This window comes from Grampus griseus (genome assembly GCF_964374135.1).
Source record: "Grampus griseus genome assembly, chromosome: 1".
In the NCBI taxonomy this organism is placed as follows: Eukaryota; Metazoa; Chordata; class Mammalia; order Artiodactyla; family Delphinidae; genus Grampus; species Grampus griseus.
This window is the reverse complement of record NC_139017.1, coordinates 176,326,219-176,350,520: the sequence shown is the minus strand read 5'-3', so window position 1 is coordinate 176,350,520 and position 24,302 is coordinate 176,326,219. Positions and strand designations below refer to the sequence as shown.

The 24,302-nt window shown below is 57.7% G+C and overlaps 1 protein-coding gene across 1 annotated transcript in view; it reads left to right on the top strand.

Annotated features, from left to right (window-relative positions):
• Nucleotides 1-1,004: 1,004 nt before the first annotated feature.
• SPSB1 (splA/ryanodine receptor domain and SOCS box containing 1) overlaps nucleotides 1,005-24,302 on the top strand; it is a 69,529-nt gene continuing 46,231 nt past the window's right edge. The window contains exon 1 of the mRNA XM_082668450.1: nucleotides 1,005-1,143. The gene's annotated coding sequence lies outside the window, so the exon portion shown is untranslated. The remainder of the gene's footprint in view (nucleotides 1,144-24,302) is intronic.

The following is a 24,302-nucleotide window of genomic DNA, read 5'->3' as shown; positions in this document are numbered from 1 at the left end:
GAATGTAAAGAGATTTTGGTCTTTGAAACCTTCTTTCCTTACAATCTTCCCAGTTCTAGGGTGCAACTGCCTGCTCTGTTGAGGGCAGGGGAGGAATTTCTTTGGTGACCTAGAGAAGTCTTGGCGGGGTTGGGGGTGGTGGGTACCTACCAGGCATTCTCTCCTTCCTTCCTTCATTCATTCAACAAACACTCAGGCGAAGCCGCCTGCTGTATGCCCAGAGCCATCAAGGAGCTGGGGATGCCGAGGTGCCGAGCCCCCAGGTTCTGGGAGTCCCAAGACCGCGGTCCTTGTGGGCACCGAGACGGAAATGCATCCCGGGGTTCCGGCAGGGCGGCGAGTCCCTGGGTTATCTGCCGGCCCAGGAACTCCTCTCCTGTGCCCTAGAATTACGGAACTTTAAGCTGCTGGGAATTTGAAATGAGGCAAGCAAGGCCTTGCTCCCGAGGTTATTGAAACAACACTGATCCTCCCAAGAGATTACAAAAATTATTATTAGTAAGCCCCCCGCCCCCACTCCGGGCCCAGCGCCGCCGCGGCCCTCCGGGTGTTGCAACTCCGGCCTCTTGCCCAGCGGAGGCTGCCCGGCGTTTCCCAAAGACGCCTCCGGAGGGACCACAGCTTCGGCGCCGCCCCTCGCGGCAGCTCGGCCGCAGCCCCTCGCGCCCCGATGGCCTCCGGGTGGGGCGGCAGCTGGGGCGGCCGAGCGAGCGCCGGGCACGTGACACACCGCCCGCCCCGCGCCCCCGCCGCCGCCGCCCCCGCTGCAGCGCTCAGCGCCCAGCGCGCCGCAGCCCGAGCCGGAACCGGAGTCGGAGCCAGAGCCCGAGCCCGAGCCCGAGCCGGAGCCCGAGCCGGAGCCGGAGCCGGAGCCGGAGCCGGGGGGCGGGGCGGGGCGGGGCGGGGGCGGGCCGGCCCCGCCCCCCTGCGCTTTCCTTTTTTCACTTTAAAGCCTACGGGTGCTTTTCCTTCTTCGCACAGAAGTCGCGCTCGGCAGCCCGCGCGCTCCGCAGCCCGCGCGCTCGCAGGAACCAGGCTCCAGGCGCTGGCGCCGGGGCCGCGGGGAGGAGGCGGCTTCTCTCCCGGCGGCAGGAGCCTCCTCGGCCCCGGAGAGCGGGCGGCGGCGGTGTCCTCCCCGGAACGGTAGGCAGGGCCAGGCACGGGGACTGGGTGGGTGGATAGGGGGCCGGGCCGGGTGCGCGCGGGGATCGCACTCGGGGACCGAGTGGACACCCGGGCGCGGGGCCGGGCAGTGGGGACCGGGTGGGGTCCCGGCTGGGGACCCGGTAGGGTTGCGCGGGGAGCCCTTCTCTCGCCGCGGGTCCCGGTAGGGTTGCGCGGGGAGCCCTTCTCTCGCCGCGGGTCCCAGGAGAGGGGGCCGGGGCGCCGCCCAGCGCCGCTGCCGCCGCAGGCGCGGGCAGGTCGCGCGGCCACGGGTCCCACCTGGGGTGACGAGACGGGGCGGGAGTCCCGGCGGCCCCGGCGACCGTCGCACCCGGGATTGAGCCTCGGCAGCTGCAGGCCCAGGAAGGGGCTCGGGACGCGCAGCGGCCCCCGCCGACTTGTAGGTGCCGGCACTCCCGGGGGCCTCCGTTCCCGGGACCATCCCTGAGGCCGAGGCGGGGAGCAGCGCGACCCCGCTCCGCGAAGTTACTTTCGCTTTTCCCGCCATCCGGTGTCGCAGCGCAGCCCGACTAGACCCCTCGGGGCTCCCCAGCTCTGCCCGCAGCGCCTACCCCGGGGAGCCCACCGGGCAACAACCCGGGCGGTGCCGCCTTCACCGCCGCCCCGGAGCCACCGCGGCTTCTCCCGGCCACCAAGGGAGAGCCGAAGAGTTCTGTCAGGAAATCGATTAAAACGGAAAAACCGGAGCAGCCTGGGGCCGTCGGCGGTAATTGTCCTGTTCAAGTTCAAGGCAAAGGCTCCTCGGAATGCTCACGGCCCTTGCGGCGCCGTGGCTTGGTCTGTGGGGAGAGACTGCGAGTTGTGTGTGTGAGTGTATGGTGTGTGCTGAGGGTACGTCTGTGTGTGGGAGGGCTGTGTGAAAGTGTGTCTGTGTGAGCCCGTCTCTGTGTGTGTGTGTGCGTGAATAAGTGTATGAATGTATATGTGCTAGGGTGTGTCTCTGAGTGCATGTGTGTGTCCTTGTGTGAGTTGGTGTGCACCTCTGAGTGCCACTGTGTGTGTGTCTGTGTGTGGTGAGTGTGTCACTGTGAGTGTGTGTGCGTGTGCCGTCCATGGTAATCTGGCAGTGGGACCTGCTGGCTCCTGAGATCTGCTTACCTCGACTTTCCCCGCTTGGTTCTCAAAAGAGCGCTGCGCTGGACCCGGGAGCAGGGGAACAGGGGACTCGGGCAGTTCTGCTGGTACCAACTGAGGAGGGCTCAGGCTCCTCCCTCCCTCTCTTTTTCTCTGAAAATGAACTGTACGGTTTGGAGGTGAGTTGGCAGGGCTGCTTCCTGAGTGAGTAATATTTAATTAAATGCTCCAGCCGGTAGCATCAGAAACTGGTCATGAGTTGAGTTTTGACAGGTGTTGATGGTAAAAATGCCATCTCTGCTGACTAAAGGTGGGTATCCTTGGAAGAATTCTCTCCTGGGCAGAACATTTTGGGGGGAGGCAGACCTGTCACCTTGGTCTGGGTGTGTGGACAGCAAGCAAGGAAGGGGGCGGGGCTGCCCCACCTTCTCTGCTGCACCCCTTCCTGGCACCTCCCCCACTCCCACCGCGGGAAGCGTGCTAGGTTAAGTGTTAGGGGTATAGGCAGACGTCTCCCCCACTGAGGAGTCATGGGGCCAGGGAAGCCCTATGTTACTTATAGGGCATCTGTCTGGGCCAACGCTTCCTTTCCCTGCAGAGGCCCAGAGAGGGTGGCGGGCTTACCCGTACCGTACAGCCAGGGGCTGCGGACCAAGTCCCCAGAGCCCTAAGCTGTTGCCTTTGGTTACTGTCAGCAGTGCTGAGGTCATGTGCCAGGCACTTGTTGTCTCCCCAGCTGTAAAGTGATGGGCTGGATTAGATCATTTAAACACTTCTCTCGTTCCCTTACTGCTTTGTTTTCTGCAGGGAGGGCTTTACCCAGTAGATGGAGAGAGAGAGAAAGCAAGAGACAGAGATGGGGAGGCGTGGAGTGGCCTAATGCAATAACATTACAAACTTCCTTTTCTTTCCCGGTCTGGCTACCACCAGGGAAGCAGAGAGAGTAAAAGCAGGGGCACGTTGACCACAGTGGCTCTGACAGTCAAGACCGGGGGCAGGCCTGGCTTCAGGGAGGTCGGAGCTCTAGGAAGAATCAGTGGGTTCTGTGGGTTCCAGGCCTCTTAGGGAGAAGTGGTCCAGCCCGGGGTCCCGGGTGATGTCACTTTGGAGCTGGGCGAGGCTGCGTTCCTTGGGCTGCTCCAGTAAGGCTGAAACCCTTCAGTGGGCTCCCTTGGGTTGCCCGGTAAAACTCTGACACCCCCTGGGGAATCATCTTCCTATGGGTCGGGGGAGCGTGGTGGGTGTCCAGCTGGTGGAGGCCCGCGCTGCCCACTGCTCGCTGAGGATGAAGGATGCTGTGCTCCCCCATGCTGTGCCGTCCTTTCTCGCACCTTCCTCCTCCTCCTGGGTGAGCAGAGACTTGCCTGCTCGTGCGTTTTCACACTTAGCAAAGCCTGTGATTCTTACGGTGTTCAAGAGCTTAGTCTGGGAATTTTGCAACAGTTCTTCCCAAGAACTAGGTGGTGGCTGTCTTTCATGACCGATTTATCTTTCAGTTCCTGAAAAGTTTGAGAATGAGCATCTTTATCAGACAGAAGCACAGAGCAGGTGTAGGTGCGCCTCGGTCCGCCTAGAGTGGACCTCACCCTTCCCCCACGAGCCTGACCGATGAAATCCAGGCTTAAAAGGACCTTTATTCTGGACTTTCAGCCGAGTGCTCTCCCGTCTCCCTGTTATCTGCTAGCATCCCTCCCAATCTAAGAGTGAAATTCTGCTTTAGTAAGTGCCACGCACTGTGCTGTAAGTGCTTTGTGGGTACGACCTTGTTTGGTGATGATGATGATGATACCAGTAATAATAATGACAGAGGGAAACAGTGTTATAGTCCTGCACTAGTAGCAGACTCTGATCTGAGTCCTTAACCCTTGTCCTCTTCCTAGGAACCCAGGGCAGTGAGTGGGTTTTCCCGTCGTCCACCTTCTATTAGGCTGGAACAGCCACGCGACTTGGCTAAGGTTAGAGTTTTGCTACTGTTTGGTGGAGGAAAACCCTAAACGTGATTTTGGCACCCAGACCCTTAACCAGTAGTCTCCCACCTCCATCACCTTAGCCTTTTCTTCAGGAAGCATTGGTTAATTATTTTTTTTAGTTTTTATTTTTTTTGCGGGACGCGGGCCTCTCACTGTTGTGGCCTCTCCCGTTGCGGAGCACAGGCTCCGGACGCGCAGGCCCAGCGGCCATGGCTCACGGGCCCAGCCGCTCCGCGGCACGTGGGATCTTCCCAGACCAGAGCACGAACCCGCGTCCCCTGCATCGGCAGGCGGACTCCCAACCACTGCGCCACCAGGGAAGCCCCATTTGTTAATTTTTTAATGAAAAATTGTTATTATTATGGAAAATTTCAAACATATACCAAAGTTGTGAGAAATGTAAGGTTCCCTCACCAGCTTCAGGTGTTAGCACACATACACACATACGTATGTGCACGCACGCATGCCCATGCCCACACGTACACACACATGCACACACTCATCCTGGGTTATTTGGAAGCAGATCTCAGACGTGATGTCAGTCACCTGTAAGTACTTTCTAGAAAGCGTTTAGGGGAAGCATTACGTCTCCAAGAGGTAGACTTTGGAGGGCAAGTTGGGGTAAGTGTACTCTTCCGGACTTGGAGCTGAGGGTCCTTCCTGGCGGTGCCGAGGGGAGGGTGGCTCACGGCAGGGGATCTGTCTTGTTGCCACCAAAGCTCCCACCCCCCCACCCAAAGCCTTTGGAAAGCTTCCTGCTGTTTTGTGTTTTAAAAATTCTCTTTGTTGCCCAACATAACAAATAAATGAGTCTGCTGGTCAGAAGACAGAGCACGCGAGCTCCCTGGGCCTCCCTCGGAGAAGCCACCAAGGCTGTGTGTCGTCCGTGTCCCCCCCACTGAGGCTGGGCCCTTGCAAGGCAGGCATGGGCTTCAAGGCAGGGCTGGGCGTCAGGGACGCGGAAGTGGTCCGTCCACAAGCGCTGCCCCCACCGTAAACCCAAGCTGAACCGTCTTGAACTCCCCCTGTGGATTATGGTGGGTGGGGGGCGTGTGGGAGCAGTGGCCGCCCTTGGGGTGCCTCCGGGGAAATGAAAGAGGCGGTGGGCGATATGTGCCCAAGGCTGAGGGCGTAGCGCCACGCTGAGTAGGAATCTAGGGTCGACCTAGTGACACGGTCTCAACAGCTGCTCCAGCTGTGAACAGCCCTCGCCAGACAGGCTGCTTGTGGCCACACACAGCTGCCGGCCCTGCTCTCGGGGCCACTGACTGTTAAAAAGGTTTCCTTGGGTTACGTTGCGTCTGTTTTCCTGCCGGGCAGGGTGGAGGTGGCGTCTTCAGGGTGGGGTTGGCAGGTTTGGTAACTAGTTGGACGTGGGATGTTAAAGAAGGGGGAAGAATTGTGGCTGTCTATTGGGGGGTCAGAGTGGACGGTGACCCTATAGCGAGGGCTGGGGGCTAAGGACACAGACGTGCCTTGAACCTGTCCCGGGTGGAAATGGTCTATGCCGATGTGTCCAGATGGCAGCTAGGCCTGGGGCTCGAGAGAGAGGCCTGGGCTGGAGATAGAAACTTTGGAACCTTCTTTTAAAGGGGGTTGATGCCATCAGCAAGAGAGCATTTGGCATGAGATGAAGCCTGCAGAGGGCATGGAGCCCTCATTCCTGGCATTTCCACCTAGAACCAGGGAAGAGACCCTGGCGCTAGAGCCCTCGGCCTAACGCTCCTGTCTGGGCCTGCCATGTCCGGGGAGAGTGCACCTGTGACAAGGAGGGTGTGTGCTGGGGTCTCCACAGTGGGCGTCGGGGTGCCCGAAGGCCACCTGGGGAGCTTCCTCTTGGTTTAGGGGTTTGCTTCTCTCCCTCTTTTCTTAATCATGGTAAATACACACGACATCAGAATTACATCCTAACCGTTTCTAAGTGTGTCATTCAGCGGGATGAAGTACTTTCAGTTTATTCTGCAGCGATCATCACCTCCACCTCCGGAGCTCTTTTCATCTCGCAAAACGAAAACTCTGTCCCCATTAAACACTAACTCCCCATCTCCCCGTCTCTCTCCAGCCCCTGGCAATCACCCTTCCACCTTCTGTCTCTGTGAACTTGACCACTTTAGGTCCGTCATATAACTGGGATCATACAGGATTGCCCTTCTGTGACTGGCTCGTTTCACTTAGCGTGATGTCTTCAAGGTTCATCTGTGCTGTAGCCCGTGTCAGAGTCTCCTGCTCTTTTAAGGCTGAATAACGTTCCACTGTATGGATGGACCGCATCTTGCTTATCCGTTCATCTGCAGTGGACGCTTGGTCTCTGGTTTTTCATTGCCCTCCCTGAGAGTTACAGGCTCCAGGGAGGGGCCTCGTTGTGGACCTTTGGGGTCCCTGTGGGGATGAGGAACGAGGGGCTCTGATGGTGGGCTTGGGGGCTCTTGAGCCGCCACGATGTGACTGGCCCAGCCTCACAGCCTGCTGCCCCCTCCAGCTGGGCAGAGGTAAAGTGAGGCCCCTTGTGGGGACTTGCAGGGACCGGGGAGCCAGGGCTCAGGCTTCACTTGGCCGCGAGTCCCCGGAGGTGCTCTCAGGGTGGGAGAAGCGGCCTCTGCAGCAGCCATGCAGCCTCTCGTTCCCAGGGCAACACACACCTGGCTTCCACTTCCTCGCTTCCCTGGTACTTCTAGGTCTTCCCAGCAGCCCCTGGAGGTCACCATCCTAACTGCCCTCGCTCGCGAGGACCTTTCAGTTCATGTCCACTCGCCATCCCTGCTGCTTTGGTGCCGTTGCCCCTCTTTCCTGCATAGAGAGAGCTCTTCCCCCCGCCCCGGCCACTGCTGCGCCCCTCCTGGCCCTTCCTGCCATGCCTCCCTCACAGAGCCCTCCCACCCGCACGCACGGCCCCTCCTCACATCTCTCTCAGGCAGCCCACCATCTCACTCAGGTCCCGCTCACCCCTCCCAGCTTCAGTCACCTGCATCCGTATCCTGTTGACCCCTCCTGGACTCTTGTCATGGGGCCTGACTGCCAAGTTTTCAATTCACAGACCAGAATTTCCCCCACGGCTCTGTGGAAGGTCAGGAACTCCAAAACAGGTCTCTTCTCGTGAGCTGTTATGGACCACTGGTGTTCATTCTTTCATTCAGACATTTTCTGAGCACCTACAGTATGCAGCCAGTCTGCTGGGGCTGAGGATACAAAGGATGGAGGCGGGGGAATCTCACTTTCAGAGACCTGTCTGTCTAGTGGGAGATGTAGGCCTGTCTCGCGTGATGACCTGACGCCAGGACGTAGGGAGACACTGACAGGGAGAAGGTGGCTGGGAGGCAGGTGGGTATTTCAGGTGGAAAGATGGCAGGTGTGGAAGGTGAGCATGGACCAGTGTGTGGCTGGAGTGGGGCTGAATGCAGGCAGAGAGGCTGGAGAACACCAGGAGATGGGCCTTGGGGAGAGGGGCCAGCACATTGGGGGATGCTTATGGGGAGGGTGAGGACGTGGGGGGCTGCTCCCATGGGGAGGGGGGGGACATGGGGGATGCTTATGGGGAGGGGGAGGACATGGGGGCTGCTCCCATGGGGAGGGGGAGGACATGGGGGATGCTTATGGGGAGGGGGAGGACATGGGGGATGCTCCCATGGGGAGGGGGAGGACATGGGGGATGCTTATGGGGAGGGGGAGGACATGGGGGATGCTCCCATGGGGAGGGGGAGGACATGGGGGATGCTTATGGGGAGGGGGAGGACATGGGGGATGCTCCCATGGGGAGGGGGAGGACATGGGGGCTGTTCCCATGGGGAGGGGGAGGACATGGGGATGCTCCCATGGGGAGGGGGAGGACATGGAGGCTGTTCCCATGGGGAAGGGGAGGACATGGGGATGCTCCCATGGGGAGGGGGAGGACATGGGGGCTGTTCCCATGGGGAGGGGGAGGGCATGGGGGATGCTCTTATGGGGAGGGGGGGACATGGGGGATGCTTGTGGGGAGGGGGAGGACATGGGGGATGCTCTTATGGGGAGGGGGAGGACATGGGGGATACTCTTATGGGGAGGGGGAGGACATGGGGGATGCTCCCATGGGGAGGGGGAGGACATGGGGGATGCTTATGGGGAGGGGGAGGACATGGGGGATGCTCCCATGGGGAGGGGGAGGACATGGGGGATGCTCCCATGGGGAGGGGGAGGACATGGGGCTGCTCCCATGGGGAGGGGGAGGACATGGGGGATGCTTATGGGGAGGGGGAGGACATGGGGATGCTCCCATGGGGAGGGGGAGGACATGGGGGCTGTTCCCATGGGGAGGGGGAGGGCATGGGGGATGCTCTTATGGGGGGGGGGACATGGGGGATGCTTGTGGGGAGGGGGAGGACATGGGGGATGCCCTTATGGGGAGGGGGAGGACATGGGGGATACTCTTATGGGGAGGGGGAGGACATGGGGGATGCTCCCATGGGGGGCGGGACATGGGGGATGCTTATGGGGAGGGTGAGGACGTGGGGGGCTGCTCCCATGGGGAGGGGGAGGACATGGGGATGCTCCCATGGGGAGGGGGAGGACATGGGGGCTGTTCCCATGGGGAGGGGGAGGGCATGGGGGATGCTCTTATGGGGAGGGGGAGGACATGGGGGATACTCTTATGGGGAGGGGGAGGACATGGGGAATGCTCCCATGGGGGGCGGGACATGGGGGATGCTTATGGGGAGGGGGGGGAAATGGGGGATGCTCCCATGGGGAGGGGGAGGACATGGGGATGCTCCCATGGGGAGGGGGAGGACATGGGGATGCTCCCATGGGGAGGGGGAGGACATGGGGCTGCTCCCATGGGGAGGGGGAGGACATGGGGGATGCTTATGGGGAGGGGGAGGACATGGGGCTGCTCCCATGGGGAGGGGGAGGACAGGGGGATACTCTTATGGGGAGGGGGAGGACATGGGGCTGCTCCCATGGGGAGGGGGAGGACAGGGGGATGCTCCTGTCCAGGGGCTGGGACCCAGGGGAGGCACCTGGAGGGTGTGCTCTGACTTGGACTCCTCCGGTCAATGCCTGGCTGCTGTTGGCTGTCTTCACCTTCTCGACCTTGGGTCCCTGCAGCGGGATGGCTGACTCTCATGGCAGATGCCGCCTCCTGCTGCAGTTTGTTCACTAGGTCCTCGCTATAAATAGACAAACTTTGACCGTGGAGAGGACTCTGGGCACAGCAGAACTGGTGTGTGTGTCAGAGGAGAACCCATTTTCCTGCAGGATGCCTCCTACCCTGCAGCCCAGATGCGGGAGGTGGAGGTGGAGGTGGGAGGGAGTGTGGGAGATGTGGGGGCAGGTGGATGAGCAGGATGGGCTTAGGGGCACTTGAGCACCAAGCTGGACACTTTGGACGGGATGGAGTCACCAGTGTAGGAAGAAGAGCCACACACAAGAGATCAGGTAGAGAAGGGCAGCATAAGTGCAGGCATAGGCTGGGCTCAGAGCACGGTCACAACAGCCACCTAACGGAGGCTGGCTTGTGTGGGTGCACTCCCAGGGGCTGTGTGTGCGTGAAGTCTCCCAGTCTTCATAATGTCAGTGAGGCCTGTAGGGCAGGTAGGTGCTGCCCCATTTTACAGATGAGGAAACTGAGAGGAGTTCAGGGCTGCCCAGGAGCTGGGAGCTGAACCCTGCAGCTTGGCTCTCCCGGGTCTGCGCCCTTCATCGTCAAGCTCTGCCACAAAGAAGGAAAGCAGCAGAAACGAGTGCCTGAGAGACAGGCCAGAGGGTCACATGTCTCCTGTGGCCTGATGCATAGGGTGTAGGGGGCTGATGAGAGTCAGAAGTGGCTCCAGGTTGATGGGGAAATGGTGACCCTCCCCCAACAGAAATGGGATTGGTGGCTGCAGACTCCAAGAGGTCTCCATGTGCTGATGTGCTCTGTGATATTGGCTGACTCTGGGGGGTTTTGTTTTGTTTTTTAAATTTATTTATTTATTTTTGGCTGCGTTGGGTCTTCGTTGCTGTGTGTGAGCTTTAGTTGTGGCGAGCGGGGGCTACTCTTCATTGCGGTGGGAAGGCTTCTCACTGCGGTGGCTTCTCGTGTTGAGGAGCACGGGCTCTAGGCATGTGGGCTTCTGTAGTTGTGGCTCGCGGGCTCAGTAGTTGTGGCTCACGGGCTCAGTAGTTGTGGCTCGCGGGCTCAGTAGTTGTGGCTCACAGGCTCTAGAGCGCAGGCTCAGCAGTTGTGGTGCACTGGCTTAGTTGCTCCACGGCATGTGGGATCTTCCCGGACCCATGTCCCCTGCATTGGCAGGCGGATTCTTAACCACTGCACCCACAGGGAAGCCCCATGGGTTTTTTTTTTTTAATTGAGGTGAAGTCCACATAACATAAAATTAACCATTTTAAAGCGAGCAATTCAGTGGCATTTAGTACATTCACCATGCTGTGCACCCACCTCCATCTAGTTCTAGAACGTTTTTCTCACTCCAAACAGAAACCTCGTACCCATTAAGGAGTCACTTCCCGTGCCCCTCCCCCAGTCCCTGGCAAGCGCCACTCGGCGTCTGTCTCTATGGATTTGCCGATTCCGTACATTTCCTATGAATGGAATCATCCACTCTGGGACCTTTTGTGTCTGGCTTCTGGCTAATTATGTTGGGCGCAGCACATTGAAGTGTTCCCTAGAAGGAAGCTGGATTTCCCCTCCTGGCTCACTTGGGGGCTACTCGAAGGTGGAAATAAGAGCTTGTCTTAAAACATTGACCTGGATGAAGCAGGAAACTGCAGATACCTGCCTTTCCCCCTGTATCCATAGCCACCAAAGACCCAGCCACTGCCCTCTTGCAGCCAGTGAACTTTTTCATTGTTCTTCATTTTTTCCTTTTTTTTTAAAACCAGGTCTTTATTTATTTATTTATTTTAATTAATTTTTTTGGCTGCATTGGGTCTTCGTTGCTGCGTACGGGCTTTCTGTAGTTGTGGCGAGCAGGGGCTACTCTTCGTTGTGGCGTGTGGGCTTCTCATTGTGGTGGCTTCTCTTGTTGCGGGGCACGGGCTCTAGGCATGTGGGCTTCAGTAGTTGCGGCACGCGGGCTCAGTAGTTGCGGCGCACAGGCTCAGTTGTTGCGGCACACGGGCTTAGTTGCTCTGCGGCACGTGGGATCTTCCTGGACCAGGGATCGAATCCGTGTCCCCTCCATTGGCAGGTGGATTCTTAACCACTGCACCACCGGGGAAGTCCCTCCAGTGAACTTTTAAAAGTGAGCACCTGACAACATCAACTTCCTTCTTAAAGCCCACCAACAGCATCCGTTGCTCTTGGGGTGAATTCCCAAACCCGTGACGTGGCCTTCAGGGAGTGACCTGGTCTCAGGCTCACTTTGGGCACCTCCCCCTCCCCACCCCCGCCCCATCTCAGGCAGCGAGGCCACATGTGTCTTTGTGGACCAGCTCAGAGGCTGGGAGTCGTGGCGCTCCTTCTCCCCCCGCCGCCCCTGGCTGGAAGCTGTTTCCAGGATTGGTCTCTGACAGCGTTGCAACTCGGTGCCACTTTCAAATCCTGTTGGCCCGTCTGGGGGCAGAGCTCCGGCTTTAGCCAGGCCCTTTCTCTCCCCTTTCCTCCCAGTTTCCTGAGACCTGACTGTCTCTGTCTCATCTGCGGTGTGACCGAGAGCTTCCTGCCCTGCCTTGGGGCAGTGATGCCCTGACCAGTGTCCGTGAACAGTGGGGCCATTTGCTCTACGTCCACCCTTGACTAGGTCCTCGGCCTTGGTGCCATGACTGTGGGTGAGGAGACACTTTGCAGACAGGCACAGAGGCCGGGCGGGGGCGGGGGGAGGGAACCTTGCGCCGTCACTGCCCGAGAGCACACCGGCCCTGTAGCTGTAGGAGCCGTCTGACAACATTTTCCCGCCTTTTCCTCCCATTCTTGGGCCAGCACCTAGTTGAGGGTATCTTGACTCCCGTCTGCTCTGTGTATGACTCTACCAGAAATGGTCTTAGTTTTTATCGAATGTCTCCCATGTGCCAGGCACTGTGCTTTCTGCCATAGACGGATTTCTCATCCTTCAAACAACCTGTGAGCAGGTATGACCTCCCCATTTACAGATGAGAAAAGTGAGCGTCAGAGACATTTTCTGTGCCGCCGGAGGTGACACAGCTCCGTGGATGATAGAAGGTTGGCCTGATCCGCAGCTGTGTTCTTTCTACCGTGACAGCTGAACACACCACGTCATCTATTGGGCACTTAATCTTTGCCAGACATCACGCTGGAGGTGTGGGATGCAGCCCCGGGCTCTCAAGAGGCTGAGGTCGAGCAGGTAGAGATGACAGGTGTGTGCAGGAAACACTAGCTTGTTGCCAGGTGTGCTGAGTGGGCGCAGGGGGCCTCCTGTGGCTGTCCAGAAGGGTTTGCTCTAGGCTGGGGGTTTACACAGAGTGACCCCGAGGAGGACGGACTGGCTGTCACGAGGAGGATCACGGGAAGGCTGCTGTGTGGGAGGGAGCCCCGAATGCCGGGTCCAGGGGTTGGTTATCAGTGGGTAGGGGGTGACCTTGCATCCCCGCCCCCATTTGCCCCAAACGTTGCTCCTGTGAAGCGCACATAAACAAGACACTTTGTCTCCCTTTGCTGTGGGGTCAGCGCTCTGACCGGTGCCTCTTAGGAGCCTCAGGTCAGTGCCCTGGTCCTTTTGCCTGGATGCACTGGGCGCCTGCTGGGCCGATCGTCAACCGTCTGCTTGGCGCTTTGGCTGCAGGTCTGACTGAGGTTGGGGTTTCTGGCTGGGGTGGTGCTGTGCCTCTGTGGCCCTGCACCTTCCCTCGGGAATGGGGTCTGATGGGGAGACCCTGTGAGCTCCCACACCCATGGTGGGAAGGCCGCACGGGAAATGGGCCTCGATGGGTTGATGCCAGGGAGCCTCCTGCAGCCCTGAGATGAAGCCGAGAGTTCAGAGGAAGGTGGGTTTTCAGAGGGGAGGGGCCCTGCCTAGTGCTGGGGGCGCCTCTGTGGATTTCTGGAGGGGGGAGGGGATTTGCTTGTCTGAGTGTCTCCGTTTGGAGCTTTTAAGAAGCTCTAATGAGACCGGTTGCCCTGCCTTTGGGAAGCTTGGCAGGATCATCCTTAGGGGCAACACCAATGTGAAATCTGTTCTAATTACGTATAAATTATATAGAAATGTCAGGGTTCCTTTAAAAAATCTTCCTCATCTTTGGAGAAGTGTGAGGTTCAAAAGATAGGGCTTTCCCCCACCCCGCCCATTCCGTGCGGTTGGGCCAATTTTGAGCCGTTTTGTATATTTTATATCTTTGTCTCTTTGCCCCGCACCCCCTGCCTTGTGCCCTCCAAGGCCCCAGAAAGCCCATCTTCCTCACCATTATGTCACTCTCAGGGGTGTCTAGACAGCTTGGGATAAAGGGTTTTTAAATTCCTTCCTCATTTACCAGTCTTCCCTGAATGCCCCCTCTGTCTCGGCTGCCACAGTGCCCGCACTGGAAGGTGTCCAGACAGCGCCGACCCAGAAGCAGTGTCTGAGCCGAGTCCCGAGCCATGACTGGGGTGTCTCCCCCGTCTGCACCCCCAGGGTGTCTCACTCTGCTAAGGTTTTGCTTTGCAGTCAGTGTTTACATGTATTTTTTAATGGAAAAAAATTTTTTTAAATAAATTTATTTATTTATTCAATTTTGGTTGCGTTGGGTCTTCGTTGCTGCACGCGGGCTTTCTCTAGTTGCGACGCGCGAGGGCTACTCTTAGTTGCGGTGCACGGGCTTCTCATTGCGGTGGCTTCTCTTGGTGTGGAGCACAGGCTCTAGGCGTGCGGGCTTCAGTAGTTGCAGCACATGGGCTCAGTAGTTGTGGCACATGGACTCAGTAGTTGTGGCTCACGGGCTCTAGAGCGCAGGTTCAGTAGTGTGGCGCATGGGCTTAGTTGCTTTGCGGCATGTGGGATCTTCCCGGACCAGGGCTTGAACCCACGTCCCCTGCATTGGCAGGTGGATTCTCAACCACTGCGCCACCAGGGCAGTCCTAATGGAAAAATTTGAACACAGGTAAGAGCAGAGGCCAGTGTCTGGAGCCCCCCTTCTGCATCACACTGGCAGTGGGCACCACCCAATCATTCGGCTCAGCTGCGCGCAGGAGACATCCGCCTTTCTGGACAGATTGGGCTGAGGGATGACAACGAAGCCCCGGGAGGGTCAGATGGGGCTCTCGTGCTTTGGGGGTTAAAACTGTGCTCTTGTTTCCTCGGCGGCTCTGACAAGGGGCACTGGGCGTCCCGGGACCCCATGCTCGGAAGGCTGTGCAGGGCTCTGTCCCATGCCTGTGTGGACGCCACCTCCCCAGCCCCCGATTTCCCACAGAGCCTCAGGGATGCCACACAGAGCAGGGAGACAGGCCATTTGAACAGAGCACTTCAACTTTTTTCTTTTCTTTTTTCTTGAGCGGGGTGGAGTTTTGTACAAGGCTTAATTTGGGGGGAAAATCACGGAGCTGCTAAAAATAATTTTGGGGGCCACTCTCCCAGAGGCAGATTAGGGGTGGTCTTCTCCCACCCACTCCTGCCTCTGCCCTCCCCGCAACATGCGTCAGTAAACCTGTAGGAACAGATAAAGGTCGGGACCAGGGTGAACTGCAGCGCCCAAGATGGTTCTGCCCGAGTTACCACGTGTTGGGCACAAGATGTGGTTTTATCCACCATGTTATGGGTTTGAGGATGGGATCTCTGTTTTCTTCCCAGCAAGGTGGGTTTGGAGCCTCTATGGGGACTTTTCTCCTTGGATTGAACCACACTTCCATCCTAGCCAGATAAAATAGCTGTGTTCAGACAAAGTAGAAAAGTGGGGCTGGCTTTCCCTTCTTCAGTCACGGGGAGCCTCTTGAGGACCAAATGTTGTGTTGGTGTAACTGCTTCTCCTGAATTTTTTATAAGACAAAGCAGGTAGTACCCAACCTTTCTGGATATTGTAGCAGCGGGAGGCTGTCTCTTCGAGGCTCAGAGTGTAAACCGTAGGAGCTAATGCAGGATTCATTTCTCTGCAGGTGGGAACTGAGGTAGGGGGATTGCAGTTTTCCTGAGTCCGTAAATGCTGGTAGCGATGTAGGCAGGTACGATCATGGAGGTTTCTTGGGCAAGCAGCTCATGAGCTGAGTTTTGCGGACTGGACGACCTCACGTCTTGTCATCTCACGGAAGCAGTGCGGTTTTGGAAAGAACCTATTGAAAGCTGCTCATGTGGAGTTTGGGGCTGTGTGGAGGATACCAAGGTGAGGTGACCAGGGACAGTGAGTGCCAGTTGCTCAAACCGGGCTCGAGGCTGTGCGTATCCCCAGCAGACGTGCGCACATGGGCCACCCTTTCCTCCTGTGTTTAGACCAGTTTGCTTAATGTTTACTGAGCATCTGCTATGTTCCAGGCATCGTTCTCGGCACTTTCCGTGCATTAACTTACACTGTTCCCAAGAACCCCGTTGAGTGGGGGGTTATTCTGCCCATTTTACAGATGGGAAAACTGAAGCACACAAAAAACATCGAATCATTTGCCTGGGATCACACAGAGCCAAGGGGTCGAGCTGGACGCAGACCCAGTCTGTGCTCTGCTCTGAATCACCGCCCACATGGCCTCAGGGCGTGGGGAGGCTCACGATCTGGCGGGGATGGGGAGTGGGTCAGGAGGCAGCAGTCACTGGGAGACCGCACAGTGGCAGTTCTGCGATATGGGTGTGCCTGGGGTGCTCCGGGGGGATGGTGGGGGAGAAACCTTTCTGGAGGAGAGAAGCCTTAGCCAAGCAAAGGAAAGGGCCCATGAAGGGTGCCCCAGGTGGAGGGGGCACGAGAGTCAAGACAAGGAGGGGAGAACGGGTTCACGTGATGCTGCAGTGCGGGGTCGAGGCAGGTCCAGCCTCGCCCTGCTGTGTCGCCATGGCCGGCCCTTTGCAGTGGAGGCTGAATTTGCCAAGTGTCATTGGTGAGGCAGGGAAACGGGAGATCCTGAGTCTTGACTTCTCCCTTCAGGAGGGACCCAGACAACTTGAAAAAATCCTCAAACGTCCACTAGACAGTTTCAGTGTCTCTGCTGAGCTGTGAGTAGGCTCAGCCGTGTCTGCTGAATCCTCTCTCTCCTGCCCCCTTAAATAAACGAAATAGCCCCCCAGCTCGGAAAGCTGGGGGCTCCCCGTCCTGGGAGCAGCTGTCCCGGAACCCTCCTAAAGGGTCCTTGTCAGCATCTTGACCCACTGCCCACCTTCTGCACACCCAGAGGGGCGAGATCCGAAGAGTTAGCCCTCTTTGGCTTCAGAAGCCAAAGGAGAGGGAGGGAAGTTCGGGCGGTGAAGGACAGAACCCTGGACACACGCTTCTGCTCTTTTTCTAGTAAATCCCGTAAAGAATTTCAGCAGACTACTGCCCCCTTGCTGGGTTTCCCCTGGCCACAGTGGGGCATAAGTCTTCTTACATTGTCATGTTTTTCTCTGAGAAAAAACCAGCCTTAAGCGTCAGACTTTAATTACTTTCCCAAGGACACTTCCTGTAGATATTTCCAGTGACAAGGGGCTGAGGTTGTGCTCCTAAATAAAATTAGGGTTTTAAACTGGGTCACAAACTCAGCTGGCCCCAGGGACCAGGAAAGAGGTGCAAATGAAGCAGCCAGTGGAAGGCTATAGGGCGGAATGAGGACTGTGGCAAAAAGCATGCGTGTGTCCTGTAGAAGCGGGGGCCTCTCCTACCCAGAGATGTGGAGTCCAGGGCACTCTAGCGTCCACTTCTTTCTCCCCTAAGAGAAGCCAGGCATCCAGATTTTTTTTTTTTTTAAGTAGGCAAATAACTTAAATAACTTAGTGGGTTTTTTTGTTTGTTTGTTCTTAAAGAAACAACACAGAATAGAATGTTTGTGCCCTTTCTGTACAGATGAGGGGGCAGGGCCAAGGCACCCAGTGGAGTCACACAGCTTGGGGCTTGTTTATTTACTTAGTTTTGGCTGCGTTGGGTCTTCGTTGCTGAGCACGGGCTTTCTCTAGTTGCAGCGAGCGGGGGCTATTCTTGGTTGCTGTGCGCGGGCTTCTCATTGCGGTGGCTTCTCTTGCTGCAGAGCACAGGCTCTAAGCACACGGGCTTCAGTAGTTGCAGCACGTGGGCTCAGGAGTTGTGGCTTGTGGGCTCTAGAGTGCAGGCTCAGTAGTTGTGGCGCACGGGCTTAGTTGCTCCGTGGCATGTGGGATCTTCCCGGACCAGGACTTGAACCTGTGTCCCCTGCATTGGCAGGCGGGTTCTTAACCACTGTGCCACCAGGGGAGTCCCCAGCTTGGGGCTTAGGGCTCTGGGACTAGACCTATACCTGCTGGCACCTGACCTGTCCCAGTTCCCACTGGGCTGTACCACAGGCTGGGTAAAGCAGCAGGGCTGGGAACCAGCTCAGCAACTTCCACTGCACCGAGAGGGACAGAGCTCCACGGGACAGACCCTAATACAGTCACATCGGTGCCCTCCTTAGCTCCCCAACGAAAGGCACCTTCTCAAGAGTCAGCGTTTATGGCTGCCTCTCTAGCGCCAGGCACAAAGAACTTCCCCTAGATTGTCTCTGGTGATCTGACAATGCACCTGGCACGTTCTGTAATCCTCATTTTACAGATGAGGAAACTGAGACCCGGCGGTTCAACTCACTGGAGGGGGTGGGATTTGGAAGTGAGCCTGACCCTGAGCCCGGGCTTATCACCATTGCCCGTGTACAGTAGTGAGAAGTGCATTTCACCCTCCACCCGGTGCCAGTGGACGCACCCTCGAAAGGCGAGGCATTCTCATGCTGACCCACCCCCGGGGCATCACCTGGACTTTGGAGAACCTGGCATGGAGATCAATGCTGCCCTGCTTCCCTGTTCCTTCTGGACAGGAACCTGGAGAGCATAGGCAGTTCCACCCACAGAGGGACGGCTCCTCTGCTCACAAGGTTGCTGACTAATTCTCTTTGCAAACGGTTCAGTTTCACATGCTTGAGTTTCCAGTAACTACGTGGGTGGATTTGTTTCATTTAAGGGGAAAACAAAACAAAACAAAACATGGAGGGGGTTTTCTTTCCCAAGAAGAGGACTCGCCAGTTACGGGTTTACTGCGTGTGGCTCCGGGCATCCCGGTGCCGATCCGCGGCCAGCGGGGCCTCTTGCCAGGCGGGCTCCGAGGTGGAAATCGCTTAGTCATTTACCAGTGGGGACCAGGTGCGGGAGGTCAGGGAGGTGCAGCGGCCACCGGGTCCTGCAGCCTCTTCCCCGTTCAGCCCTGTCCCGCAGGGTCGGGGAGGGGCACCTGGGGAAGGTGCCAGGTGAGACAGCCGTCCTCGCCTGCCCTGGGGCTGGCTGCATCTCCCAAGGGACTGGGCCTGGGAAAGAGACACTGCCCAGATGGCCAGGCCACCTGCTTCAGGTGAGTTGGAGATGGTGGTGTGCCCAGTCACAGTAGATTCTTCTGGGGAAGGGTTGAGAGGCAGCCCCCAGGGGCAAGGGGGTTGTGTGTGTGTGTGTGTGTGTGTGTGTGTGTGTGTGTGTGTGTGTGTGTGTGTGTGTGTGTGTGTGTGTGTGTGTGTGTGTGTGTGTGTGTGTGTCTGCCCACACAGGCTCCACCGTGTAATGTCTGCATGCCAGTTTGGCGCGGCCACTGGCCAAGCAGAGCAGACTTGCGTTGAGGTTGGGTCCTGGGGCTCCTGCCATGCCCGATAGTGAGGGGGCATGGGCTGTGCCAAAGGGGCTGATCAATGGAGGGGGCATCCAGGGCCTCAGAGAAGTCGCTGTTTCCCAGCAGGTCTGGGAACGTTGGGGGATCTCAGAGCCCACACGTGTCCCTGTGCCTCAGAGCACAAACGCAGGCGCTCTGCTGGCTGGTGTCTCTGGCCCACGGTTTCTTCTCTGGAGGATGCCGCCCCAGAAGCCGCATCTAGTCTGGATGCAGGGGCTGGAGCAGTTATGAACCTGGCTTCGGAGTCAGACAGAGGTGGCCAGAGTCCTGCTGTGGTACTTCCTGCCTCTCTGACCTGGGCCTCAGTTTCCCATCTGTGAAAGGGGGGTGTCAGAGGACACCATGGCTGGAATGGGTTGACATGGGTGAACTGCCAGGTGCTGTCCTTTCTATAACTGGGCTCCAAGGCCTGAGGTGGGGTGGGGCCTCACCACCCATGGGCTTTCCTGCTCCGAGGAGGGAACATGCCTTGGAATTTACAATCCTTAATCCTGGCCTTTGAGAGCTTGCTCCATGTGCTTTCTGGAAGGGAAAAAGGGCAAATATACTGATAACGGTCAAACAATATCATGTTAGGCATCGGGTAATAAAGGCAATGAGAGGTGAGTGGAGTTCTGGAGGATTTTGATGAGGTCAGAAGGCGAATCCAGGAAGACTCCCTGGAGGAGGTGACACTGAAGCTGGCCCTTCAGATGTGTAAGAACTAGAGAGAGAAAAGGAAGGGACGAGGGGAAGTGATCTTTCACTGGTGGCAGGGGATGTGCATATGCTTAGGAGCTTAGATGGTCCCCAGTGTGCAGTAAGCACTTAATAAATACCATCATCAAAATCAACAGGACTCCAGGGTTTTCACTTTAGGTGTCTGGTATTTTGTGTCTGGTATTAGGTGTCTGGTATTTCAGTTTAGGTGTTTTTATAGATGTGGGAACTGAGGCTCAAAAAAGCTGAGTAATTTGTCCAGGATCCAGGGTGGAAGACAGAATACAAACTCATCGCCTTCGCAAGTCAAGAGGTGAAGGGGTGAAGCGTGTGTGTGCGCGCGTGCACGTGCGCAGGTGTGGGGTAGAGGTTTTCAGGCCGCTGTGTGGGAAAAGGCGGTTTAGAAGCCGCGCGTAGCTGATTTCCTGTGGCGAAAGGGGACTGATGTGTTTTGAGCCCTCGCAGATCCGCGGGCTTCTCGGGTGGATGCTTTTTATTCTCCATTGACCTTCCGGCCTCTGTCCGTATGCCGGGCTCCGTCCTGCCATGGTCGCACAGACAGGAAGCGGGGACACAGGCGAAGGCCTGAGGGGAGTCCCAACCGTTGTTGGGTTTTTGCGCCCAGGCTCTTCTGGGACTTCCCCGTGCCCCGGGCCTGTCCTGGAGCGTCCGCGGTGGGTGGGAGGGTCTGACCAAGCGTCCCCCGGGAGCCAGCGGGGAGCCAGGGAGTGCTGTGGAAGGTCGCACCCCTGACAGCCAGGTGGGGACCACAGGAAGCCTCTGCTCTCCCTCTTCCTTTCCGGGAAGATGCGTGTGTATGTGTGTGTATATGTTGGGCGGGGGGGAAGCGGCACTTCCTGTGGCCTGGTGAGGGCGGAGCCCGGGGGTCTGGGTTGATGCGGTGAGGGGTGAAGATGGACGTGGGAACCCAGAGGCCCTTGAGGCCCCTGGTCCTTGGCCAGGGGGCGGCCGTGCGTGCCTCCCCGAGTCTGGCCCCGCTGGGTCTGCGCTGCCCACGCAGTCCATTCCCTGTGGCCCCTGCCTCCTTGTGCTCCCTCCCCAGCTGTGTAGGCCCTGCCTGAGGCAGCGTCTCCAGGCAGCGGTGGGACAGGAGGTAGGACACGAGGCCCCCCGGCCGTGTTCCTGTTTGCCCGCAAGGCCACCTCTACTGTCCGGCTTCCAGCAGCCTGGGAAGACCATGAGTTTTGATTCTGGCTTTTGTCCTGGAGAGGTGCCTCAGCCTCCTTGAGCCTCAGTTTACACGTGTGTAAGAATGGGCGTGAGGGTCATCACGAGGATGAAAGGAAGGACTTAATTACCTGTGGCTGCTGCCTCGGAGGCCGTTGTGTCCTTCATTCAGAGAATTGATCTTTGGTCGTCTGGCAGTTCGGGCGGCTTGCCCAGGTCAGTGTCTCTGCCGCGCTCCGGACACAGCAGGGACCCCTGAGGATTTTCCGTCCGTGGTGGGGACAGTCACGTGAGCTATAATCATAACACGGCCTGGAGGGTAGGTAGGGACTGGGGGGTGGGAGCTGAGCGGACAGCGCAGGGCGGACACCAAGCAGCAGCGGCATGTGGGCTGCAGGCAGAGTGTGGGCCCGGCAGGCTGGGGAGAGAGACGGACGGGACCACCACGGCCAGGTGCCGCTCGCCTTGCCCGTGGGACACGCCGAGCCTCCCTCAGGGCAGGGCTTCACCCCCAGTGGCTACTCCTCACCTGGGGCCTTGGACTGCAGGAGAGGAGGCCGCCTGGAAGGACAAGGACAGTGCAGCCCCCTCCCCCCTCGGGACCCCGGGCTGACGCTGTCCCGCTGAAGTTGGGGAGGAGGTGGGGGCCGCCCGGGGTTAGGAGCTTGGTGAAGTCCTGGCCTGCGAGGCTGATTGTGAGTGGGGAGAAGGCCTCGGACGTCCACCCGGATCAGAGAGGGGGTCGCAGGGGCCGGGAAGGAGCAGAGCACAGCTGGGTTTCAGCGGCAGCGGGTGACGGATTTTCTGGGGCTTTGACGTGCAGGCTCCCCCCAGGCCCAGGCGTGTCTGGTGTGGTTTGGGTCAGGGGTGATGTTGGTAGGGCCACTTCTCGAAGGGCGGGGCTTCAAAGCACTGTCCAGCCTGGTGGGAGGAGACAGGACAGCCCAGTTGGAACGACCTCCTGAGTCCACACCCGCTGGTCCTTTGGCCACCTGAGCTGCTGCCTCTCCGCCTTTCCTGTCCGCAAGCATCCACCCCCAGACCTCCTGGGAGGACCCTGGCTGGGCCTGGCCCTGGGCTGGCCACCTGCCTGCTTGGTCCTGGAGTTGGAGGTAGGACTCTCAGAAGGGTGGAGAGGAATCCATTCTTCAAGCCCATTGGGTCAGGTGACTTCTTTTGGAAGGTAAGACAGACTTACCTGCTCAGGACAGGGCCAGAGTTCTCTGCCCAGGCTTCCAGATGTCCAGGTTGGTGTCTGTTTCTCACTGTTTCTGGGCACCCCCCCACCACCCATCTTTGGTTTCTCTTTGTCTCCCTCTTAAATTTACATGGCGGAAACCTCCTTCTATAAATATTTACTGAGCACCCACTATGTCCTGGCCATTGTTCTAGGCAGGGAGGTTATAGCAGCAATAAGATAGATTGGAGGGTGATAATTAACCATTATTGTTTCTCCGGCCAGGACTGCCCTCTGTATGTCGGGTGCATCTCTATCTTCCTCCCTCCCTCCCTCCCCCAGCCAGGTGGATTCACCCTGGGAACTGGTGATACAGAGCTGGGCCTTGGGGTTTGTAAGGAATCCAGGAGGGGCCGTGGGAGTCTTGGGGGATGTGGTGGGAGCCCCTGAAACACCCTCCAGGGCAAGATCTTGGTTATCATGGTCAGGTCCTGGTGCAGGCCTAGCGCGCTGTCTGGGACCTGGTGGGGCCTCAGTAGGAACTTGTTGGAGGAATGAATGAATGAATGAATGAGCTAGGCAGCCTCTTCACTGGCCATGGGAAAGTTAGCATCCTTGATCTAATCAGCTCATATTAGCTCAGATTCTTTGGACTGTCTGTCTCCACGAGGGCGGGGGCTCCATCTACCTACTTAGGCAGCCTGGCACCTAAGACAGTGCGTGGAACACGATGGGGCTGAATCAGTGGATTCGTTTTCAGCCATCACTTTATCCCGGCTGTAGGGGCTGACTGCACCCCTGTGTGGCTGCCCCGCACTCCCACTGATCACGCCCTTCCTTTTGACGGTGCCCTGGATGGTGGGCTCCGTGTCTCTTGTTTCCTTGTGGGGACTTTTCATTTACATCACTGGTGTTTTTGAAGCCACGCCTCCCACCGTGGCTGGTTTTTGTGGAACGGAATTACAAGAAGCTCTGCTCATGAAAGATTGGCGTGACCGGGAGGGGTCAGGCTCCAGTGGAAGACCGTCCTCACCTTTAAAAATAGTCATCTTGCTTCTCCTCTGCTCCGTTCACGTCTCAATTCCTGAGTCTCTGACCCCCTCCCCAGGCCAAGGCAGTGGGACCGGTAGCAGTGTAATTACAGGTACTGGAAATAGTCCTATTTTCTTTTGAACCTTCTTCACACACACACACACACACACACACACACACACACACACACACAGCTGGAAAAAGCTCTTAAACCTCCTCAGTTTAGTCTACAGAGGCATCACAGGCAGTGGACCTTAAACATTTGCATTCCTTGGGCTTAGCCGATTCTTTAGAGTGTCAAGTTTCTGGGTTAGTGGTACATGGAGGGTGAAGCCAGAAGTCTTGACAAAGAACGCATGTGTGTGTGGTGGAATTCCAAATATCCTGGATGGTACAGAATGGCCTCCAAGTACCTGGGCCCTTTCTCAGGGGGGAGCAGGCCCTGCACTTGATCTAAACTCCCCCTGACCTGTTAGGCATCACCTTGGTACCCGAGAGAGAGGTGTTTCAGCAGTTCGGTTCTCAGACCTTCAGTGAACACTGACTCTTCAGCCAAAAATGGGTAAGAGAGCTGTTCCAGAAGCTCATGAGCCAGTGCGGGAGACAGACACGGGCCGCTCATTGATGCTGTGTTGCGTCACGTCTGTGACCCGTCGAGAGGAGGATTCGGCATTCTGTAGTGAGCCTCTGATTGTACCTGTAACGAGCCCTGGACTTCAACACCAGCCTGATTTCAGCGATGTTACGATGGGAAATCATGCTGAGTCGTGAGAGACAGGAACGGGGGCATTGTCCTGGCCAGCGGGCATTGCCGAGTTCATGGAGAGGTTTGTTCAGCTGCAGCGGGTACCTCGGGACACAGTCTCTGGGCAGAGTGGGGCTGGGGATGCAGCAGCAGCAGCAAGATCAATGCCAGTGGGCGCTGCTGACCAAGTGTTCACCGTGTGGCCCTGTCCTGGGCCCTCGTTGTTCATTTATTCACTACAGCCTCTCCCCCTCTGGGGCAGCAGCCACGATGAGTCTGTTTCACAGGTGGGCGAGGGCCCTCCGGGTAACTCACACCTAGGCATAGCGTCAGGCAGGGCATTTCAGGACCTGCTCTTCCTGAGCTCCCGTCCTGTGAGGGGCATGAGTGGCTCTTTGTTAACGACCCAGACCCTTGGGCCTCAGCCCCTGGTGCCGGGGCTCCTCCTTCTTTGTCTTGGCCCCACCTCTGTAGCTCGTCGTTAGCGAGCGCTCGGTGTGTACCAGGCACTGGGATGCATGTGTCCCAGCATCGTCCAACCCTCAAACCGTCCCTGTGAAACAGA